The sequence below is a fragment of the Macaca nemestrina genome, chromosome 11 (genome assembly GCF_043159975.1).
Source record: "Macaca nemestrina isolate mMacNem1 chromosome 11, mMacNem.hap1, whole genome shotgun sequence".
In the NCBI taxonomy this organism is placed as follows: Eukaryota; Metazoa; Chordata; class Mammalia; order Primates; family Cercopithecidae; genus Macaca; species Macaca nemestrina.
In genome coordinates, this window is record NC_092135.1 from 78,614,977 (window position 1) to 78,627,808 (window position 12,832).

The 12,832-nt window shown below is 39.3% G+C and overlaps 1 long non-coding RNA gene across 1 annotated transcript in view; it reads left to right on the forward strand.

The window, feature by feature from the left end:
- Positions 1–3,307: 3,307 nt before the first annotated feature.
- Positions 3,308–12,832, forward strand: part of LOC139357165 (uncharacterized) — a 178,207-nt gene continuing 168,682 nt past the window's right edge. Inside the window, exons 1-2 of the long non-coding RNA XR_011609898.1 lie at positions 3,308–3,399; positions 3,901–3,999. This is a non-coding gene — a long non-coding RNA (uncharacterized lncRNA). The remainder of the gene's footprint in view (positions 3,400–3,900; positions 4,000–12,832) is intronic.

A 12,832-nucleotide genomic window follows, 5' to 3' on the forward strand; every position in this document is an offset into this window, starting at 1 on the left:
ACAATGTCCAATTATGGATATTTTCTCTTCTTTCTCTCCCGTGTGTCTGTAGATGGACCCAGGATAATCTCCCAATTGTGAAAGCCTCTTTCTTCAGATAACACTGTCCTCTGCCACCTCTTGGAAGGTCTACACAGGAGATCCTAGGCTGCTTCATGTGTGTTATGTTTGGCCCTCACTGTGTCAGCTTGCATAGAATATTTTTAAATTTTGAGTTAGCTGTTACTATTTAAAATTCAAGAGATTTAATATAAAATTCAAGATGCCTGATAACTGTAGTAATCCGGGACTGAATTCCCACATGGTGACTTTTGGCTTAAGCTAAATAACCCCTGCTGCCTTTAAAGGAGGCAAGAGCTCTGCAATACTCTAGTATCTCTACTCCCTGTTGCCTTGTTAACACTGAGACTGGGCATTTAATTTCAGATTTGCCTTGATGTTTTCCTTGGACTTAAGAAGCAAGTGGCGTATTTCCAACTCCCAGCCTGTTTTACTTATTCATTTTTCCTGCCGTGCTCCCTTTAGAGATTGGAATTTGTGACCTCTAACTAGCAGAACCAAGTTTTAGCCAAAGCATCAAAGTTAGAAAGGGACTTTCTTGGACTTATTTTTTGTGTCCTAGTAGGCTAAGATTCAGGTATCATCTTAGAAGTGAGAAATCTAGGAGTCTCCTTAGCCTGCTTCAGCCTTGGCAGAAGGAATCTGAAAATGCCCAGTGTGTCAAGTCAGGGATGGGTATGGACTGAAGACCCAGCTAGTGTGCATTTAACAAAGAAATTGAACATGGGTTATCTGATTTGTTAGGCTTTGGTCACATGTAACAAAAAGAAACATATCCAAAATGCTCTAACCAAAAAGAATGCATTGGCTAAACAATCAAAAACTGCAGGAATCAGTCTGGCTTTAGGTGTAGCTAGATCAAGGTTACAGATGACACCACCAGCCTGAGAGACTTCTGTCTTTCCATCTTTTCGCTCTGCTTCTTCTGACTTCACTCTCAGATGGCCACCCTACCTCATGGTCACAGATGGCTGCTATCATGCCCAGGGGCACATCGTCATCCAGTAGGAGAGAGGACTTACCTTTGTCCTAGCATTCTAGCAAAAGCCTACTTGCATTACATCATCTTTGCTAGGGACAGAGTGAACCCAGTCTCTGTGACCAGGGAAATGACAACAAGACACCAGTGACAGGCGAGATGCTCTGCCAAAAGCAAAAATGGTTGGAGCCAGAAGAATAATTCCCCCAGATGGAAATCAAGATATAGTTACCAGGAGAGGAGTGAATGGATCATGGATAGCATCAGTAGCTGGGTTCAACTGCACCTAGACAGCTTCTTAAAAGGCAAACTCTTCAACTGCGGCCCTGCCCAGATATTCTGATTCATTAGATGTGGAGCTGAGCCCAGGAGTCTTCTTATTTAACAAGATCCCCAGGGATTCTGAGGCAAGAAGTCATTAATTCAAACTTTGTGAAACACTTTGAGACTGCAGTGTCTTATTACAACGAACAATAAATTTATAATTATATGCCAGGAACTGTATTGTGTTTTATAGGCATTATTACAAATAATCCTTAAACAACTCTGTGAAGTGGATACCATTATTATGTCCATTTTTGGGCAAAAATGTGAAGCTTAAAAAGTTTAATAATTTGCTCAATGACACATAGATAGCAAAGGGCTGAACCAGAACTCAAACCCAGTGTTGTTCGTACTCTACTATAATGCCAACATTCCTTCGGATTTCACATAAAAATTAAATGAATGAGATAAAAGTGTCAAGACTGTGTGTGCCCTCAGTAAATATCAGTTTGTTTCTTTTTAAATCTGTGCATTAAATCATAAAAGATCAAGTAACAATTTCTTTTTCTAGCATTTTATTGCTGTGGCTGATCCATTGAGAACTTTCACTATGGGCCCCCTCATTACCTTTGCAACAGATACTATCCAATGCTGAAAAACTGTATTCTTCAGAATGTTTGTGATGCCCATGGCTGCTGATATTTTCTTTTTTTTTTTTTTTTTTTTTTTTTTTTTTTTTTTTTTTTGAGACGGAGTCTCGCTCTGTCACCCAGGCTGGAGTGCAGTGGCGGCATCTCAGCTCACTGCAAGCTCCGCCTCCCGGGTCTACGCCATTCTCCTGCCTCAGCCTCCTGAGTAGCTGGGACTACAGGCGCCCGCCACCTCACCCGGCTAGTTTTTTGTATTTTTTAGTAGAGACGGGGTTTCACCGTATTAGCCAGGCTGGTCTCGATCTCCTGACCTTGTGATCCGCCCGCCTCGGCCTCCCAAAGTGCTGGGATTACAGGCTTGAGCCACCGCGCCCGGCCGGCTGCTGATATTTTCATTTGATGGTGGTGCTCAGGTATTGGAAAGATGGGAACAGAAAATACATTTGTTACATGATCATTATGTGGTAGGCATATTTTAGAAAATATTTTGCCAAGTTTTAACAACAATGCTACATTGTGTAGATGAAGAAGTTATTTTCCCAAGGTCACTCTGCCCAGAAAAGTAGAGAATCAGAATTTGAGCTTCTACTATGCCCCAGTGACTCCACAACTTGTGTGCTTTTCTGGATATGTCATTTCCTTGTAAAAGTATAGCCCCCATCATAGATATAAATTGGTGCTGACTCTGCTTGAGTGAACTTTATTAGTGAAAACCTCAGTATATTTGGCATATTAAATGCTCAAAACTGAAGCAGAAGAAATCATCAAATGTGAAGAAGGAGCACTGGCAATTTTACTGATGAGCCCTACAATACTGGAACAGTGTTGATTATAACAATGATAAACACATCTTCTTTTAAATATAATTCTAGTTGACCTTTTTCTTACTCTAGGCTAGAAATCAGAAGTTCAAACTAGTCAAATGCTAATGCAATAAGTTATCTAATAAGTAGGACATCACAGGTTTTGAATGCATATCAGATTTTTCTCTTTTTCCTGAGATAAAATGAATCATCTGAAATCCTCTGCTGGGTGAGAGCAAGTTCTTATTAGAGGAATGTAATACATTTATGATGAAGATAGGGGTTTTGCAAAGTTGCCTTTCTCATTTGCTTTGCATTCAATTCCTTCAGAAGAATGGGAGAAATTCAGTTGAATAGGAAAGATACCACTGAAGTTCCAGAACTCGATCAATTATCTAACAATAGTAAGAAACTGAATATATTTTCTTATGCAATCCATTTTATCTTTCCAGGTCAGTTAACAGTGTTCCTTCTGAGGCGTAGATGGAAATTTTTTGAGTTTTTCCAAAACTTTCCAGAGCTCAGATATCCTATATTTTCTTTCCAGTAGTCATCAATGTTCTGAAAATGGCAGTAATTTTTATTCAACCTGTATAAGCCACTTTCACCATGCACCTGGAAGCAACATCCACATCTTTTTCAGGTAATAGCTTTCAACTATTCATTCATAAATATTGTGATTGTTAAGAAATACTAAGTAACTAGAAGTGAGTTACATATTCTCAAAATGGCTAGAAATTCACTCCAAAATTCTGCAAAATTGTTTGAGGATAGTACAGATAACATTGATGCTATTCTCCTTCCTCATGGCCCAAGCTCAGACATTGAGAAGTAGATAACCAAAATGAAACAAAACACTTATGTTCCCCAAATTTTTCTAAAAGACACTCTTTAAACTAAAAAGAATTTTTTTCCCTCTGGAATTGGAATTATAAATGGCAATTACAATCCCAGATTAGCCCACAGAAGCCTAACCATCAATACCAAGTGTGTGAATGCTGGCAGCTGGCAGAAGGGAAGGAGACAGGAAGTTATCCCTTCTGAGGCACAAAGCTGGCTTTATATAAAGTTGTTATTTAGGCAAAGATTTTCTTTCGTACCACTATTCTTCTTTTTCTCCTCAACTCATCAACCACATTCCTAGTTTTCCTCTGTCCACTATGAAGGACTCTGTGACCACATTCTGACTCTGATGATCCTGCCCAGAATTGACCTGAACCCCAATAATTCACCTTTGTCTCAGGTAATCTTTTCAAATCCAAGTAATCTTAAAAGGTCCAATTCATACAGCTGTTTTTCTAGAATTTCTTTTTTTACCCAACCCTTAGCTCCAACTCTTGTCTTTCTCTAAATAGCTACAGTGAGTACTATTTCAATAAGCTATTTAGTATGTAAACATATCCTAGCATTATTGTTAAAGGAAAGGGGTCCCAATTCAGACCCCAAGAGAGGGTTCTTAAACCTCAGGCAAGAAAGAATTCAGGGCGAGTCTATAAAGTAAAGTGAAAGCAAATTTATTAGGAAAGTAAAGGAATAAAAGAATGGCTACTCCATAGACAGAGCAGACCTGAGAGCTGCTGGTTGCCCATTTTTATGGTTATTTCTTGATGATATGCTAAATAAGTGGTAGATTATTCATGCCTCACCTTTTTAGACCATATAGGAGAAGTTCCTGACATTGCCATGGCATTTGTAAACTGTCATGTTTCTGGTGGGAGTGTAGCATGGAGGACGACCGAAGGTCTCTCTTGCCACCATCTTGGTTTTGGTGGGTTTTAGTTTGCTTCTTTCCTGCCACCTGTTTTATCAGCAAGGTCTTTATGACCTGTATCTTGTGCCAATCTCCTATCTCATCCTGTGACTTAGAATGCCTTAACCATCTGGGAATGCAGCCCAGTAGGTCTCAGCCGCTGTTCAAGATGGAGTTGCTGTGATTCAAATGCCTCTGACATTATGACACTGTTTACTGACTTGAATCATTAGTTAAACATGTATTGTGTCATGTATTGTATATAGGTTTTATGTCTTTATATATTATCTCCTCCACCATTATAAATTGTACAGCAAAGGATAAACCTTGCCAAAGAGAGGTCTGGTCTTGGCAGTTGGCTCCTGGGAGGCAACCTCTAAGCCCGTGGAGTGTCCTGCCTGATTAGAACATCTTCGTTTACTTGGGGTCTGGGGCCATAGGGACCTCAGACTACAAGGTGTCAGATTGACCTCTGGAAGTGCTGGAAACTAAGATTAGCCATATGAGTAGTGGCTGGGTGACTGGATTACAATCAAAACTCCAGACTCCAAGGCTCAAATGAGCTTCCCAGTGGGCAATGTTCCATGTGTATTTTCACATATTGTTCCTGGAGAAATAGGTACTGCACACATGGCTTCACTGGGAGAGGATAACTGGAAGCCCTGTGCCTTAAGGTCTCTGAGCCCTGCCTTGTGTGCCTCTTTCTTCTGCTGATTTTAATCTGTATCTTTTCACTGTAATAAACTGTAACCATGTGTGTAACAGCTTTCTGAGATCTGTGAGTCCCTTTAGAGAATTATCTAACCTAAGGGTAGTCTTGGATCCCTGATCTCACAGTACGTGTGAGAAGTAAAGGTGGTCTTGGGGACTCCTGAGCTCTGCGTACTAATAAAGGGAAGGGATTGTACTAAGTCATACTTGTACATATACATAGTCAAAATGCCTAACACAGAGTTTAGGACACATTGTTGAATAATGATTTAATTATATTAACAACTTGCTGTTCATTCTTTTCCTTGAACTACACTTCCATAGCACTTTACTTAAAGATAACTCCTTATGTCTGAGGCAGCAAAGAGTGAAAAAGAAAAATAATCTGAGTAAATATGCTGAGTGTTAAGGAATTCTACAGTACCTGGTGATAACAATGACCACTTACTGAGAACATACAAAGCACCAAGTATGGTGTTAGTCTTTTACTTGCAATAACTCTTCATTCTCATGGCAACCATTTGAAGCATCATTGTTAAATTTGCCTATTTTACAGATGAGAAAACTGATACACAATTTTTAACGAAGATGCATATTTAATCATTAATATCAACTTTTAAAAGTCCACATACCCTTTATCTGTTTATAGCCACCACTCCATTTCCCCATGCTGCTTCACAGCAAACTTCACTGCAAAATCTCTCCCACAGGTTGACTACATCCTTGTCTCCCCTTCCTCATTTCTAACTAACTCCTTCACCTACTGCAGCGACTTATCTCTACCTTTCCATCAAAATGGTACTCATCAAGGTCTACAAATATTTTCATGTGGTCAAATCCAGCAAACATGTCTTAGTTTTCATGCTACTCATCCTCACAGTTTATCGTGTACTCCTCCTTTAAATATTTTTTTTTTCTTTTGGCTTCTGATTTTTGTTACTTACTGAACTTAATTAGTCTTTGATGACACCTTTTCCTCCATCTAAACTCACGGTTAAATGTTGGCCTGACCAGGGCTTCCTTTGGGCCTCTTTGCTCTTCTGTGTATACTGTATCCTTAGGTAATCTCATTGCCTTGACTTACAAACATCCATACATTGATGATGCTCAAATTTTCAGTAAAAATCCAGACATCTTCCCTGTGCTTCAGGCTCAAAAATCTTTGTTTCCTCACGTATTCCTCTTATCAACATCACTGTGTAGAGGAGAATATGGAAGTAGGAAAGGCAGAAGCTCACTCTCTTGGTGCCTCTGTGACATGGTGTGGCATCAAAGGAATCTTCACTCTTCTTACTCCAGTCATGACCCAGGATATTTGTGTTCAACTGGAGTGGGTAAGAAAATTGTAAGTCAACACAATTGTTTTTTATAAGGAGTTCTTAATGCATGACTCATATATGTACATACATTATATAGTGGCATTTTATGTGATATTTTATACTTTTAAAATATTTAGATCCAATTCAACTTTCTAAAAATTGGTGTGACTATTAAACAAAGTCATAGGTTTTATCACAATCTTAGCATGAAATCCAATTCCCTTTTAGTAGTCTACAATGTTACCAAATACTGCTTTTTCCCCCCAGCCCCCATCCACCACTGGCCTTCTTTCTACTTCTTATTTGTTATTTCCTACTCAGAATATTGGTACTTGCTTTTTTTCCCTCTGACTGGAATACATTTTTTCCCTCATCTAGCATGGCTGACTCCTTCTCAATCTTGAGGTCTCAACTCAAACGTCATCCCCTCATGAAGGCTTTTCCTGACCCCTGTTCCCACTCAAATAGGAGCCCTTAATTACCCTATATTACATGACTATGCTTACTCCCTTTACAGAACCTACCACAATAGATAATATTTTTCATTGTCTTCCCACATCTCAACATGAGCTCAAGGAGAATAGGTTCCTTGTCTGCCTTGCTCACTGCTCTACTGCAGCACCTACAATAGTGTCTGACCCCCAATAATAAATTTGTTCCATGGATTTGTTTTACTAGGCCCCTATGCCAGGATTCGAACTTGAGTTGAATGTGACCCCAGAATTTAAGCTCTTAAATACCCCGCTTGGCTAACATTTCATCTAAAGCAAGTGACAGAAGATAGTGAGGAGATGACAACAGTTGCATCAGTCAGGGAAGATTTCCTGGAGAAGATGTGAAAGATTTGGATACAGGTAGAAACTTAAGGAAGAATATTTTAGGCCAAGTGAACACACAGAACTAGAAACTAGAAATAAGCTGGATTTATGAGGTAGATGACTAGAAAATCTTAATTATAATGTTAATTGTTATTATAATGGAATTAATATTGAACAGTCGCAACATAGCCTTTTGGTGGAAAAATTTAATTCAATCCTATTTTCTCCCAGTTTCCATGCCAAATTTAAGTTACTTTGGGAGCTGATGAGTTCACATGTACATTTATACATATGAATGGCAAAGCTGCAACCTTCAAACTCAGGGTCCGCATCTGTTATAGGAGATGAGATAAGGGCTGCTGGTTGCAACCCACTAATGCCTGAAAGTTGTTTAAAACCCAAAATCCAGAAACTGGGCATCCTCCTCTCTATTTATTTTGCTTTGAGCTATGTCAGAATATTCAGCATGGCTGATCCTAGTGGAAAGAGCGATGGAACTGGGTGAGGGAAGGAGGCGGCAGAGAAAAGGTTGTACAAACAAAATATTTTCACTTTGCAAATAAAGAGACTTAAGCATTCTCCAAAATGTTACCGCTTCTATATTTTTCATCTTGTTTCCCAGAGCATGTCACTTCATTTTGAAGTCTAGTGTTGTTAAATAGGAAAGCCTAATTGATATATAGAAAGAAGTATTAGTCACCTCACCCAAATGCCTGGGAAAATATCCTTAGCTATACAACTCATGACTCACAGATGAAGCTGAGGGCCAACATAAACTAAAACTCTTACTCAGGGATAATGAAGCATGAAATGGCACTTTAGAATTAAAATTACATTGAGAGAAAATGCCTTTCCAAAGTACAAAAAAAAAGGGTTGAAATGTTGAGTCAAACTATATAGGGTACATTTTCACAGGTTACTAGACAATATATATTATGCTGTGTAGAGAGGTTATTTTTCTTCCAAATTATGTGTCTTTGCTTTTCTCAAATGTTACAATATTTTCTAATAGTTTTTTATGAAAACAATTGAATGATAGGTTTGAATTAAAATCATTTTTTCAAAAAAAAAAATGCATCTGGGCCTGGAATTTTAGTACATCATTTAGTTATTGTTGTCCAATTCAAATATATGTTCCTCGAGCTACCCTCATAAAATATTTTAGACCTTTCTGCTTCTTGGTATGTCATGTGTATGTAGGTCCTTTGAATTTATTTATTTACTTTCCAACCAATAACCTAAAAACTTCAACTATTCCACAACTTTCTCCAAATATTAAAGAAATATGGGCCAGGTGTGATAGCTCACGCCTGTAATCCCAGCACTTTGAGAGGCCGAAGCGGGCAGATCACGAGGTCAGGAGGTCGAGACCATCCTGGCCAACATGGTGAAATCGCCTCTCTACTAAAAATACAAAAATTAGCTGGGCGTGATGGTGCATGCCTGTAATCCCACCTACTTGGGAGGCTGAGGCAGGAGAATCTCTTGAACCAGGGAGTCAAAGGTTGCAGTGAGCCGAGATTGCACCAACACACTCCAGCCTGGCAACAGCGTGAGACTCCATCTCAAAAGAAAAAGAAAAAAATATGTTAATGTCTATTAAGTAAATAATTTATACATACAAAGCCCAAAGGAACTATTCATGGCTGTCTGCTTTTAAGTGTTATTCAAGAAAGAAAGAAGAAAAATATGTTTATTCAAATATTTTATTTAACTCTTAGATACATCATGTTATATCTACAAACTAATTTCATTCTTATTCTTCTTGATTTTGCTGTTATAATTATATTAAAATGCATGTATTCATTCATGATATTTGCAGATTTTTTTAATTGCATGAAAATAATACATTTGTGTAGTGGGATGCAAAAAATTAACAGTGATTTTATTTTTTTTCCTAAATAACAGGAAATGTTTCCAATTATTTTTTAAAGCAGGACATTTGGTAAAGATAATGTTGCTATAGCAACTTTAGAACAAGCTTAATTTGGGCCACAGTGAGTGCACCCACTTGTTTTAAATTCATCATTCAGTCTAATCTAGCATTTACATGTAGAGCTTCATTTACAAACAACTGCAGCAGGAGAGCCTATGTGGAAAGTGCTTTAGGGATACTGTGCCTCAAATTTCCACTTGCATTCGTGGCATTTATTAAGAACCTATATCCCAGTACCAAATGTTCTAATGTTGATTAAGAAAAAAATAAAACCTTACTTCAATTTTACTCAATATTCAGAGTTGTGAAAATCAATTTGCTCTTAACAGGTCTGCGAAAATATTTTGACACTAAAATACTCCTTACTTTCTAGTTTTAATCCTTACAAAATGTTAGAATGGAAACATTTATTGCATTTGTCTGAGAAAAGATAGTTTAGCTTAGTCTGCGTTAGCTTATTTCCACCCAAAGAATACTGTGTACCTGTAAGACTCTTACCAGTATTGTGTCACTTAACAATGGGAATACATTTTGAGAAGTGCATTTTTGGGTGATTTCATCATTGTGCAAACATCATAGAGTGTACTTACACAAACCTGGATGGTACAGCCTACTACACCTAGGCTATAATATTATAGAGTCACCATCGTATATGTAGTGTATCATTGACAGGAATGTCATTATATGACACATGACTGTGCATATTTAGGATTAAGATGATTTGAAATGAGGATACATGGAATTTCCCAATTGCTATGGTTTTGTGTCCCCTCCGAAATTCATGTTGAAAGTGGACCCCCATTGTAATGGTATTAAGAGGCAGAGCCTTCAGGGGATGTGATTGTATTATGAGGACTCCAGTCTCATGCATGGAATTAGCACCCTTATGAAAGGGCTTAGGTTGAATGGAACACCCTGTTGGTCTTCTGTCCCTTCTGCCACCTAAGGACACAGTGTTCCTCAACTCCAGAGAATGCAACAACAAGGTGTCAACTTGAAAGCAGAGAGAAAGTGAGAAAGCAGAGAGAAAAAGAGAAAGCAGAGAGCAGCCCTCAACAGACACCAATCCTACCAGCACCTCGATCTTGGACTTCTCAGCCTTCAGAACCATGAGAAATAAATTTCTCCACTTTATAAATTACCCACTCTCAGGTATTCTCTTACAGCAGCACAAATGGACTAAGATAGAAATCAGTACCAGAGAATAGGGGTGTTGCTATAACAAGTACCTAAAAATGTGCAAGCAGCTTTGAAACTGGCTAACTGGTAGAGACTGGAAGGGTTTGGTGGTGCATGCTAGAAAAAGTCTAGATTGCCACGAACAGAGCATTAAGCGCAATTCCAGTGAAGGCTCAGGAAAGGAGATCTTTAGTGAACATGTCAGTCTTAGAGATTATCTCCATGGCTATGAACTGAATGTCCATAGAAATATGGACAGTAAAGGCCATTCTGAGGCATTCTTAGACATAAATGAGGAATATCTTACTGGAAACTGGAGGAAAAGCCATCCTCATTACAAAGTGATAAAGAACTTTGTTACATGTGTCTGTGTCTTATTCCTTTTTACAAGAAGAATTTAAGAGAAATGAACTAGGATATTTAAAGGAAGAAATCTCTAAGAAAAGAGTTTAGGGTGATGCGTGGCTTCTCTTAACTACTTATAGTAAAATTTGGGAGGAGAGAAATGAGTTAAAGCCAGAATTTATATCAAAAGAGAAGAATAACATAAAGATTTGGAAAATTCTCAGCCAGACCAGATTGTACAGAATGCAAAGTTGTGTTCAAGAGAGAACACCAAGGGTGTGCCAGGAAATTTTGTAAAGGAGATTAGATGATATGCATCCAGACAAAGAAAAAATGACCCCAAAGGCATTTCATAGGTCTTTGAAGCTGCCACTTCCATTACAGGCCCAGAGTGCCAGGGCCTTTTAGGGCAGAATGGTTTCCAGAGAGGGACCCAGGCTACCTGTGGAATCTTCGGGCTTGCTCCCCACTGCCACCTCAAGGTTCCACTCCCTGCATTCCAGTGCAGTACTCCTTGGCCACCCTAGCTATGGTTCAAGCAGATGCAGATGTGACTCAGGCTGCTACGTCAGAAGGTACAAGCTACAAGCTTTGGCAGTGTCCACATGGTGCAACCTCTGCAGGCAAGCAGACTGCATGAGCTGTGGAGTCACGGCTACCACCACCTAGATTTCAAAGGATGCCTCAGAGAGGCTCAGGGCCTGAGCAGGGAACTGCTGCAGGGTTGGGGCTGCCACAGAGACTTTCCAGTGCAGCAACACCTAGTGGAGCTGTGGGAGCAAGCTGTTCTTGAGACCCCCTAACTATAGAGCCACCCGTGTACAGTGCCAGCCTGGGAAAGCTGCAGGCATGGAGCTTCAATGTGTGAGAGCTGAAGTTGGGGCTACACCCAGCAAATCAATGTGGGTGGAGCTGCCTGAGATCCTGGGGGCCCATCCTCTGTTTCAGTGTTTCTGGAAGGTAGGACATGGAGTCAAAGAAGATTACTCTCAAGCCTTAGGATTGAATGTTGTTTGCATGGTTGGGTTTTAGATTTACTTGGAACCTGTTACTCCTTTCTTCTTTCCTATTGCTCCCTTTTGGAATGGAATTATCTATTGTAGGCCTGTCCCACCATTGTATTTTGGAAATACATAACTTGTTTCATCTTACACATTCACAGCTGGAGAGAAATTTGCCTCAGAATGAATTTTACCTTGAGTCCCACCCATACCTGATTTAGATGAGACTCTGGACCATAGACTTTTAAGTTGGAACTGGAATGAGTTAAGACTCTGGGGGCTTTGGGGATGGAATGAATGTATTTTGCATGTAAGAAGGACATAAATTTGGGGGCAGGAGGGAAGGAATGCTATGGTTTGAATGTGTCCCCTCTAAAATTCATGTTGAAACTGAATTCTCATTGTGATAGTATTAAGTAGTGGATCTTTTGGGGAAAATTATTAAATCATGAAATCTCTACTCTCATGAATGAATCACTGTCTTTTTAAAGGACCTGAGGAACTGGCTTAGGCCTTTTTTGCTTTTCCTCTCTTCCACCATGTGAGGACACAGCATTATCACTTTTTGCCCTTCTATCCCTCCCACCATGTGAGGACACCTTAATGGTGCCATCAATGAAAAACAAGCCCTCGCCAAACACCGAACCTGCCAGTGACTTGATCATGGACTTCTCAACCTCCAGACCTGTAAGAAATACACTTCTATTAGTTATAAATTTCCCAGTCTAAGGTATTTTGTTAGAGTAGCACAAATGGACTGAGATGCCAGTTATACAAAAGCGTGCAAAATGTGCTCTGGTTTTCAGGTTTCACTCTCATAAAGGCTGAACTCTTTAACCACTGGAGGAGAGATTCAATCTGCTACTATTGATGTATTGCCTTTGAGGCAGCAAATATCTTCACACATTCTTTTACCTCTGCCTAAAATTTGCTCCCTGCCCCTCTTATTAAGATTTAACACAAATGTTAGGTCTTCTAACAAGTCTTCCCTGAACTGCAGTTCTCTTTCTCAAGAGA